General features: G+C 40.0%; 1 long non-coding RNA gene across 1 annotated transcript in view; it reads right to left on the reverse strand.

Moving 5' to 3' along the window:
* Positions 1–3335: 3335 nt before the first annotated feature.
* LOC125100870 (uncharacterized) overlaps positions 3336–12191 on the reverse strand; it is a 75479-nt gene continuing 66623 nt past the window's right edge. The window contains exon 3 of the long non-coding RNA XR_007127683.1: positions 3336–6625. This is a non-coding gene — a long non-coding RNA (uncharacterized LOC125100870). The remainder of the gene's footprint in view (positions 6626–12191) is intronic.

Raw genomic sequence — 12191 nt, forward strand, 5'->3', positions numbered from 1 at the left:
TATACTCTGCAACTCCTCACTGTCAAAAATTAATAGAGACTACCAAAAAGTCTCTGCAGTCCCTTCCTTACTTTGAAGACTTACATTTCTGAAAGAATAAAGAGCCACATTGACACAAATTAATCCAAACTTCATCCTTTCTCCTCCTCCTCCAAAATTAGGGCCACACAGCCCTGCAGGGGGGCAGACAAGATGGTGCACTGAGGTGCAAAGAAATCTTTAGAAGGTCTGCTTTTATTTGTTTATATACTAAAAAGAAATGAAGCTTTACTAATAATATATATACTATTAATATAGATAATGTGGGATGGTTTAGAAGGAAATGTACATATACTGGAGTACCTAATCAAAATTTTGAAACCATTTTCATGCATGATTTTAAAAGTTTGGAAACTCCTAGGAACTGCAATTAACTCTCCAAATATTGGCATGAGAAAGAACTCTCAGAGACTCCATGTGATAGGCAGATTAATGCCATCAACCCCCACCCCCTACCAAAGATGTCCAAGTCCCATTCTCCAGACCCTATAAATATTATATCTTGCATGCCAAAAGAGATTTTGAAGCTGTGTTTCAGAATAGGGCCTGTGAGGTGGAGAGATTATCCTGGATTACCTGGGTGGGACCAATCTATTCGCATGATTCCTCAAAGCTACAGAATATTTTCCAGCTGCAGTCCATGAAAGAGAAAGGTGGCAATGGAAAAGAGGCAGGTTGATGCCATGTGAGAAGGATTTGACTCACCACTCCTAGTTTTGAAGATGGAGGAGTGGCCACGAGCCAAGGAAAGCAGGCGGTCTCTGGAAGCTAGAAAAGGTAAGGGAAAGGATGCTCCCCTAGAACCTCCAGAAGGAATGCAGCTTTGTCAACAAGTGATTTTAGCCCCGTGAGATCTCTGAACTACAGAACTGTATGCCAATAAACTTGCATTATTTCAAGCCACTAAAGTTGTGGTAATTTGTTATGGCTGCAAAAGGAAACTTCTGTACTCCATCTGCCCTAACTAATTTTGAATGCTGGAGTATCAGGACAGCTCTAAGTACTACATAGAACGGATTCAAGCTGCCATCATTTAAACATTTTGGGTCAACACCTCCTGAATTTGCATCACTAGAGGAATAAATAACAGTGAACTAAGTATGACAAAAGAAGTTGATGAAATATTACTTGCAAAAATGGGAATTAAGAGAAGAACAAGCTCTTTGGTCAAGAAGAGGTAAGAGTTTTCAGATATGATCTTTCCCATTATCTGAACATTATCTACAGGGCCATCAAATATCAAAAAAGAGTAGAAAAGCTGACCTTGGAATAAGTCACATTTTCCCCAAATCTAAGGCAGTTAGAGAATTTTAAAACTCATTCTTCAATATTTGAACTTCAAAAGGTAAAATTTCCAGGAATGACAGTATCGTGCTGGAAACATTAATGTGCCAGCATGAAATAATATCATTCTGTAGGAGGTAATAAAGGTATGAATTATGTCAAATTGTATTTGGCTCATGGATGTTACTGTGCTTCTCATGGGCAGATACGGCGAACAGGCACAGGAACACCTGCCTGTCTCCCTCAGAGAATTGAAGTCATGTGCACAAACATCAGTCTATGAAATTAGGGGACCATTTGTTGCAAAATGGAAATGTGTCCTGTTACAGATACACCTCTTAGGGATATGGAGTATCTCTTGTTACAGCAGAACATAATTTTTCTCCTGGCCTTGCTCACGGTAGAAAGAACCATTAAGCCATTAACATTACAAGTGGTAGCTTCTACTCCCGTTCGGTAATATAATACGCTAAATGAACTTTTTGCTGCTATATAGTGCTCTATTATGGACTCTTCGTCATTAATCGGTTTGGGGGTCACTGGCCATCTCAGCTAATGTGAGGAATCTACTATTCTTTAAGTAAAATGTCCAATGGCATCTCCTATAGAAATGGGCCGGGCTCAAATGATACGCATCAGTATGCATGTGCCAATGCACAAGTGTATGGCTTTCCCTGCGTTTGTAATTTAGGGTAAGAAAACAGAGTCCATTTTTTAAGGTTTAAAGGAAGTATTGACAGGGGCCATTTTGTACCCACGTTGTTGAGAGGTCTGAAGAAACATGGCACGAGGAAACTACAAAATCCGTAGGCCTCACGGTGATTTAACCCTTTTGGAGCTAAGGCATTAAGGGGGGAAAGCTGCCTTTCTCTTCTTTGCCCCCGGCTGCAGATGCATATGGATAATACTACAAACAGAACCATCGCTTCTGCTACAACCTGGGTAATAATGTGCTCAGTTAATCTACACAACATAGAGTCATCCTCTCAAAAAGTAATTCACTTCTTTAAAAACTGGAAGGAAAATAAATATGGTGCAGTAAAATTGTTGAGTAGAGGAATCTATCTGGACATTTCACAAAACATTTCATTATGCTGACAATTCCCAGAAGTACTCTCAAGAGTGCTTTAAGCTGAGGATTACTGCACTGGAGCTGATGGACTTTTTTTGTAGCCCCTTTAAAAGGCAGTGAACCGTTTTTCTATTTTATTTAAATAATGCCCCTTAAAATGGATTTTTAGAGGTATAATAACTCCTTAAGAGTCAGTTATGCTAAACAGTTTCTCTTGATAGAAATGTTGTAAAACTCGTTAACTGCACAATTTCAGACGCCAGCTTGGTGAACACTAACTGACATGTGAATGACCAGAGTTTGTAAAATAAATTGCAATAGTTGTTGTATCACACAGCCAGCATTGCCCAAGCTGGAGGCCGCAAGGGGCTCCAACCTGACAGAAAATTACTTCAAGATGAATGAAAAGTGCTTGTTTCTCTTTATTAGTTTTTAGAGAACAATGAAAATGTTGAATTGTTTACAGAGGGCTGATTAAATGTGGTCAGTGAGGCCATGTCCCTACTGCTAACTGTTGGCCTCCTTCTCCCGCTGGCCCCCGAACTACGCTCTCACACACCACCCACTCCAAGCACCCAACCCCCACCCTTAGCTCCCTGCCACATGCATCTTCTTAGAGGCTATTATGGCTGCACATCTGTGTGTGAAATGTGCTCATTCTGACATTCCACTGCTGCTCAGAGCTGCAGAGGCTTTTGTTAGGTAAAACAGTCTTGTCAAGTCTAACAAGCAGGTCATGCAATTTGCTGGACACTGCAGCCAAGAATAGCCCAGGATGAATTGCTCTGGCCTCAAACAAGGCTCAGTTCCATACTGGAATACATATGTATTCCTTTCATTGGGCAGTACTACAAAAAGTCATGACATTATGTTTTTTTAAAGCTTGGATTTAAAAAAAGAAAAAAAATATATATATATATATATATGTTGCTAGGTTAGACTACCTATTACCACAAAATAGCCTATTTGTTATATTTACTCAAGTTAACTACTGTCTTATGGCTAAAGGAAAAAGGCATGAAGTGCTTTAATTGGTCATTTGTGGTTTAAATCCCATTTATGTTTTACCAGAAAGCACAGTGAGAGGAAAGGCACTAGCTACCATTTTAGCTGACTATCTGGTGTACTTAAAGGGGTGGTCAAAACCAGGGCATTTAGGAGGATGTTGCGGAGAAAGATTCTCACTTTATATTTCCACAAGGTAAATAGTGCTTGATGGACAGAAATATAAGAACTCATTAATAAGCATATGCCAAGCAGGAAGAAAAAAGTCCTCTTACCAGCCCAAGCTAAATGAATCAGATCCAGAAGATGTTTTGGTAAGCTAAAAAATTAAGGAAAAGCAAATCACTGTCGCTCAGCTCAACAAACAGCTGTCCATGGCCCACCTCCTTCCTCACTCCCAACCTCACCCTTACACACGCACACATATGCACACACACACACGTTAGGGAAATAAGCAGTAAGAGGGAACAGTTCAAACGCTATTTGTGGCATTCTGACACAATACATAACACACACCCCTAATGTGGAAGCAGGATTCTCTTTCCCTCTGTGCAGAATATGCATTCTGAGCCTATTATGTGTATAAACAATGGCATATGTAATTACCTTTCTAGGGTGGCAATTATTCCTCAGAATCAACAACTAGAGTTAAAGCATGTTCCCCCAAAAGACATTTGGGGATCAATTCTGGGTCAATTACGTCAGGCTTTGATTTATCACATGGTGTCAGGCCATGTTAAAAAAAGAAAGTTTAAAAAAAAAAAAGCATTATGAGATAAAGGCTAAAGGTTTGACTCAAATTGGTTTGTCTCCAACTTTGCTTTCTCCCAATTGCTCTGCCCTCCCCCATTCTCAAAACAACTGTGATTTGCTGGGTTTTATCTGTTAGACAGTTTGTTGTTTGGGAATACTAAATGAAATGAATCTGGACTACATCCAGATTTGATCTGCCCCCACACCACCAGGCACTGGGAATTTCTCCTGGGATGCAGTGGAGGGGAGAGGTTAATAGTTCAGGCTTTAGAATCTAAGAGATCTGGATTTAGATCCCCATGACTTAAGCAAGATACATACATATCTCTGCAGTAGATAATACCTACTTCAAATGGTTGCTGTAAGGTTTAAATGAGATAATTAAGTGAGAGGATATGTGTAAAACACTTAGCTCAGTGCCTGGCATGTCGTGAATACCCAGTGAATGGAGTGATTACTCTTCTAGTGGTAGACAAGCCAGAGGAGAAGCAGAACAGCCCCTCCAAAGGCCTACCCCGATCGAGTTGGCCAAGGGCCAGGGAAAGCAGAGTGGATGTTAGTACAAATCACAGGGCCAAACTTATGAATCTAAGACACCCATTAAGAACCCCAGTGGACTAAACAAATATGAAGAAACTGGTTAACTTGGACTTATTCTAACTAGATTGACTGGAAACCAATGAAAGTGCTACTCTATTAGCAAGACCCCTCTGTCTTTTACAGAGCCTTAAGAAGCCCAGAAAAAAGCTACCTTACACATTTTTTTGATCGCCAAATGTTCACTCAACACATACCTACTATGCACCAGCCACTGTGCTAGTTTCCAGGAACATAGAGATGTTCCCTACAAAAAATTCCACAGAATAGGAAATAAAGGTCTACAGTTTAGTACAATATAGTTTCATAACTCAGATTAACAAATATCCAGTATCACCATCAGGATTTTGGGGGCAGGGAGATTCATCCTATTAAGGATGGATCATATCATTAAACTCACTGGTCAAATTAGAACAATTTCTTACTGGGGAGCAAAATACTTAATTTTTGGAAATTAAGTAAAAAGGGAATGTATGAGAATTCTCATCAAATTCTTTAGGGAGAAATATAATCTCCTATTCAAAAACAGTTTAAATCCATTTTATATGCAGCAATTGTTTATTCAATAAGAGGGAAAGAGCACTTCACAATTCATTTCTCAAATGATGCACAGTGCTATTAGCAGTATTATTGGCAGCTTAATTAAGAAGTCTGTTGATGATGTTTAAAAAAAAAAAGCTGGCACATTTTCCATTCAGATGGACACTACTCAAGACAAAGACGTGTCTATTGTTGCTTCATACATAATAAAATGTGTTACAAACACCATATAAAATGTCTAGTATCTACAGTCCTATTAGTGTTTTAACACTAAAAATCATGACTTATTCCCAGATCAGAAATAAGTTTTTGAAAAAACTGTACAGTAATTTTGGAACATAGAGGACAACACATGAATACTGAAATAGCCAAATTTTCTGACAGAGTCATTGCCTGGGTCTGTTTTGCTCCTATTCCTGCCCTGTCTTGGGTCCGTGAACAATATTCCCAAGTTTGATCCGAATGTTCCCCTTCCACATGCTAATAACTCACACAGGATGTCAGGCTCCTAGGGCACAGAAGGTAGAGGCCTACAGAGGCAACAAATGTAATTCACCTATCCACTCTTCAAGAAATGTACAAACACAATGTATCTTTTCAACAGACAATCTATACCTAGGAGGAAAAAAATTAATCCAATTAATTCCAACTCTAATGTGTTAATATCTCTAAAGTCTGCCAAATATTTATAGAATCAATAAAAAAACCCTACCTATCGAAAGTCCAAAAAAATGGAATTAAGATGTCCTTCACTTGCCCACATTAGATTGTTTTGTTTCATTTTTTATTAAAGGGATTTAAAATACTTGCAGAATATACTTTTCCATTCATTTGTTTTCTATCTTAGAAACACATTTAATTAAGAGCAGAAGAAAAAAAAAAGTGCCCTGAAAGTAATTGTAAATCCATTGAAAGCAGGAAACACATCTTACTTGTCTCCCTCATTTTCCCTCCCCTATTTTGTGCAGTGATTCACCCATAGTAAGTACTCAATTAAGTTAAAAAGGCAATGCGTGTTTCAATTCACATTAATTTGGAGGGGATGCATTGATTTAAGGAACAGCTGAGACAAAAAGGATAGGTTCAATCTTCCCTGATTTCTGGCTAGTGAGGCACACTGTCTTGAAAACTTTGCTGAAGCTTGTGTAACACTGGCATCATTAACTGCTGGCCACTGTGGCATTCTTAATGTCTTGATTTGTTTGCATTTTTGCTGATGGTAACAAGATGATTCTCCAACGGTTGTCTTTCCAACAAGAAAATGTGAAAGGAGCTGTGAAGCAGGTATTCAGTGAAGCAGGTATTCAGGCTACCCCTGTCCTACAGACAGTACATCTGCGAACAAAATGGAAACAAATTATTAATCCAAGCCTTTCTAAGAACAACTTTTCAGAAGTTCAACAGTTGGTCTTCCGCTGATCACTGAAATTTTATTTAGCTCATCCTTTCAAAAAATACAACCAGGATCTTTTATGGTAATAGTTCTGCTTCGAGTTTTCTTTCCTTACCTTCAATAATGACTTTGGAATCCATTGCTACCCCAGGTGCAGATCCAAGCCCAGTAAAATGAGAAACACCATGTAGCTGTACATTTTGAAAACGAAGTTTCCCTATCCAGGGAAGGAATCTGTATTTTCTTTCCTCACCTCCATAAACAGGTATAAAAGCCCTCCTGAAGTTCCAGGCCCTATCCCTTCATGAAGAGTCAAGTCCATGCCTCTATCCCATCATGGAGCAGCCAAGTGGCTGGCTGGGATCCAACAGCGGCAGACAGCACCCTTTAGTGAAGCAATCTGGCCAGGCAGGAGCACTCTTCAGTCAGCAAAGGCTCTGAACTAACCAGGTGAATAAAAGAGGTACGCACAAACACTTCAAACGTCACCTCCAGCAACCAAGGCCCCCCGTGAGAGCAACACAGACAGATACGTACAGGTAGGCCCACCTGAGGTTTTCAGTCATACTCATGCACATGTACGCTAATTATACTATCTTTGAACAGGAAAGAAAAGCATCTTTGCAAGGAACATTATTCATTCACATGATCAAGGGCTCTTTCCCTCTGAAATGTCTCACTGCAACCCATGGCATTTGATACTGAAAGCCAACAAACACACAAGTAAGCTTGGCCTTAACACACTTATTTACCAATTTACTTTATTTATTTGGGTTTTTAAAAAACAGGCCAAAAGTGATACGTGTTTGAAATGTCCTTCAGCTCTATCAGATTTCTCAGTCACTTGGCCTATCTATTGCTGTAGGAATGGGGACTGGTTATTTAAGGAGAGGGAACTTCGCTCTCAGTGAGTGGGCAAGTTTCCTAGGCTTTCCCTTTTGCCACCCCACTGGCCTCTTGCATGTCCGAGGGGATCAGGGATCCTCACCCTCCTGAGGCCCAGCTCAGAAAGAAAGAACAAAGCAGCTTCAACTCATCTTGAATCTTGAATCTCTTCCACTCCACCCATGTCTGTGAGCCCAGGTCTGGTGTGAGTGTCGGAAAATGCTCATAGCAAGGGACCCTGGAAGTATACTGAACTGGGGTAGGATTTTCCTTCCCATGGTGCAGTGAGCAGCTGAGGTGGTGAGGGAGCCATGCAGCTGGATTCTGGTTGGCATTCCCTCCTTGTGCAAGATGGGGAGGCTGCGGATGGGGCAGCCTCTGCTTGGTTTGGTTGTGAGATAAGAAGAAGCACAGTCATCCCCTTGAGTTATTTGAGCAAAACACTGCTGTAAATAACTTTTGTTTTTATCTTCTGTCAAATACAATTGGTTTCGGTTTAAAAAAAAAAAAAACCCTTCAGCTCATGAACAAAAATGTTGTCCTATGCAAGCATTTAAAATCAACCTAGAATCATTTTAGGTTCTTCCTTCTCTATCCATTATATCAAACTTGTCACTGAAACCTCTTCCTGATTTGAAATGTTTTTTGCAGCCCCTTTTTCTTCTGAATTTCTATTAAATCCTCCCCACCTCTTTGACAAGCACCATTCTCCTCAACCTGGAATATGACAGGCTCCTAGCTATGCCTACGTCTCCTGTGCTGTAGTCCCCACTCCTTCCGAGTGATGCAACCCCACAAGGCCTCCACTTCAGCCATCCATTCCGAGATCCAACTGAGGGCCCCTGAAGGATCTACTTAAGAGGCTCAGCACACCTGTGGCCTTCAGTGCATCTTCATCATGAGGCAAAAGAGAAGCAACGAGAAGCAACCTCAGCACACCAGATAGCAGGAATGGTATTCCTTTCTCCACTACAAACTGAGTTTACTCTGGACAGCTTCATCATCATTCCTCCATTTCCCTACTAACTCCACACAGGTTGGCCCAAACTCCAGCAACTGGATTTTGCCCTGACAAGCTTTCTTTTTTCCTTCAAGACCTTGCGCCTTGCCCTGAACTTCGATCTACTTGACTAGGGCCCTGACACTACCCTTTCCCAGATTCTATTCCAGAACTCCAGCTGTCAGCTGGAATCTAGCTATGATTAGATTGCCCAACTTCCATCATGACACCACCATTCTCGACTCAATCTCACCTGCTATCTACATTTTGGGTAACCAAATCTCCGGATAAATTGGATCTCCTCAGATCCAACACTTCCTCTTGTTCACTGAGGACTAGACTGTTGCCTAACTCTAGTGCAGCCAGGCTCCCAGTCCCTGATACACCTAGTCTTGACATCTCTTGTTCCCTGGCAAACTGTGTTGCTGAGATCCTGCCTAGGAGCCCCATATTCCCAACCTAGACAAATTCTACTTAAGAGGCTAGTTTTTATAATATCTACAATGTCTTTATAATACAATGTATTTACTCATTCATTCAATTAATCAGTAACTTATTAATTTATCCTCTCTTCATTCCATAAAAACTTAAAGAGGTTAACATTAACTTAGTTAAAAAAAAAAAAAAAAAAACTTACCTGACTGCCTACAACTTAACCCCTGCCTGATTTTTGAAGTACCCCATTTTCCTCTTCCGGTTCATTCCCTAGTCTCTAAAATGAAATCTCTGCTTCAGGCACATAGGTTCACTGACCTCTAAGCTCATTACGAATCTTTATTCACCTCCTCTTTTCTGCCTTCTTAATTAGTTCCTTTAATCCTTTGGCACCTCACTTGTGACATGATCTAGAAAGACTTCCCCAAGAAACAAATCCGCATTCACTTATCCTTTACCTGGATTCTTCTGGAGTAATCAAGAACACATAGTTCAAGTATTTCATTTGCTTTCACTAAATGTTTCCTATACATTAGTTCCCCAGACAATAAGTTATTTGAGAACTGGGATAAAGGCCATGTCCTATATTTGTTATAGTGCCTTCTAAAACAAAGTTCCACTTCTGCTTCTCCCCACCCTTACTCCACTCCACAAACCTATGCCAATGAAGAAAGAGCAAAGAAGACTGAATCAAGTTACTGGAATCAACGAAACCTCTTAATAGGGGCCGGAGCTTTGGGTGTATGGAGAAAAAATGTTAATTTTGACTTCTGTAGGCTGTGACTTCTTTGGAGTTCCTCTCTTGGGATTCTCACTCTCTCTAGATTGCTCCTCTCTACTTCCATGTAGCCAGTGAGGCAAAACAGGTCTATAACTGCCTTGCACTTGGGAGATGCTTCCCAATAACCTTTCCCCAAGATAAGGCTTAGGGCGAACTAATTAGACCAGCTCTAACTTCACCTTTTATCTTTCTTTTATTCTTTTTCTCCTGCCTCAATCAGCCACCGGTAAAGTAGGACCTAGAAAGCTGGACCCAGGAAAAAGGATGAAGTACATCGATCTGAGTTCAAAACACAATATTTCCAAAGCAGCTCCATGTGGACAGCTGAGTTCATCAGAGACTGCATTAGGTTTGGGATTGGAGCTTGGGGTTGGGCATCACCTGGGTAACAAAAGTATGTGTGTGTATATATATATATATATATATATATATATATATATACTTGACCTCTTCTACCTCAGCTGCAGCAACTTCTTCCTAGAAACATCACCAAAGGCAAGGGAAGCTAGGGCAAAAATGAACTATTGGGACTTCATTAAGATCAAAAGCTTTTGCACAGCAAAGGAAACAGTCAACAAAACCAAAAGATAACCAACAGAATGGGAGAAGATATTTGCAAACGACATATCAGATAAAGGGCTAGTATCCAAAATCTATAAAGAGCTTAGCAAACTCAACACCCAAAGAACAAATAATCCAATCAAGAAATGGGCAGAGGACAGGAACAGACATTTCTGCAAAGAAGACATCCAGATGGCCAACCGACACATGAAAAAATGCTCCACATCACTCGGCAGGGAAATACAAATCAAAACCACAATAAGATACCAGCTCACACCAGTCAGAATGGCTAAAATTAACAAGTCAGGAAATGACAGATGTTGGCAAGGACGCAGAGAAAGGGGAACCCTCCTACACTCTTGGTGGGAATGCAAGCTGGTGCAGCCACTCTAGAAAACAGTAAGGAGGTTCCTCAAAATGTTGAAAATAGAGCTAGCCTATGACCCAGCAATCATGCTACTGGGTATTTACCCTAAGGATACAAATGTAGTGATCCCAAGGGGTACGTGCACCTGAATGTTTATAGCAGTAATGTCCCCAATAGCCAAACTATGGAAAGAACCTAGATGTCCATCAACAGATGAATGGATGAAGAAGATGAGGTACACACACACACACATATATATACAATGGAATACTATGCAGCCATCAAAAAGGAAATCTTGCCATTTGCAATGACATGGATGGAACTAGAGGGTATTACACTAAGCAAAATTAGTCAATCAGAGGAAGACAATTATCATATGATCTCTCTGATATAAGGAATTTGAGAGGCAGGGTGGGGGGTCGTGGGGATCAGGGAGGGAAAAAATGAAACAAGATGGGACCGGGAAGGGAGACAAACCATAAGAGACTCTTAATCTCAGGAAACAAACTGAGGGTTGCTGCGGGGTGGGGGGAGGGATATGGTGGCAGGGTGATGGACATTGGGGAGAGTCTGTGCTATGGTGAGCACTGTGAATTGTGTAAGACTAATGATTCACAGACCTGTACCCCTGACGCAAATAACACATTATATGTTAATAAAATTTTAAAAAGAGTATATGTATATGTACTTTAGGTCTTTCCTGTGCTTATCTCCTCCTGCAGCCCCAGAAGATACCAAAGGATCTTCTGAGAGTGGGTCCATCTCAACATAACCGCTAAGTATATTCTCAATAAATATTCACCATAAGTGTTAATTAATTTTTCTATAGTAAATATCTAAACTTAATCAGTATAGATCAAGAAGGAGCACCTGACTGGCTCACTCAGTAGAGCATGTGTGATCTCAGGGTCATGAGCGTGAGTCCACCTGGAGCCTACCTGAAAAGAATAAATTTTTAAAAAATTAAAAATTTAAAAAAAAAAGAATTGACCAAGAATTCTAGGAAACTCTGAAGTTCAGGGTCAGGATTGTTTATGATTTATGTATTGAATACATGCTCCACTAACTTTAGAGTAATTTTATTTCTATAAATACATCTCTCTATGAAAGCAACTCTTACAACATAGATCTCTTGAGTTTGAGATCTTTTTGAGTGAGGATGTAAGCTAGACAAATCCCAAGGGTTTTGCAAGGCTTTCTTGCAACGATTAAAGCCAGCAGACCTCTTGTATTATGAAATTTTGAATTAGCATTTGTAGATGACCAGAGTCCACTGAAGAATTATGTAATATTCATGATATCTCACACATTATATTTAAATAATGTAATCATACACATACTATATTCATGTGTGTGTATACATATATAACCTTGATATACTACTTGGAAAGAAATGTATAATGGATTGAGGCATATCCCAAAGTCATGACATCATTCATCACTTGTCTAAATCTGTGGTCAAACCCATTTTGAAACCAT

Source organism: Lutra lutra, chromosome 5, assembly GCF_902655055.1.
Source record: "Lutra lutra chromosome 5, mLutLut1.2, whole genome shotgun sequence".
Taxonomy (NCBI): Eukaryota; Metazoa; Chordata; class Mammalia; order Carnivora; family Mustelidae; genus Lutra; species Lutra lutra.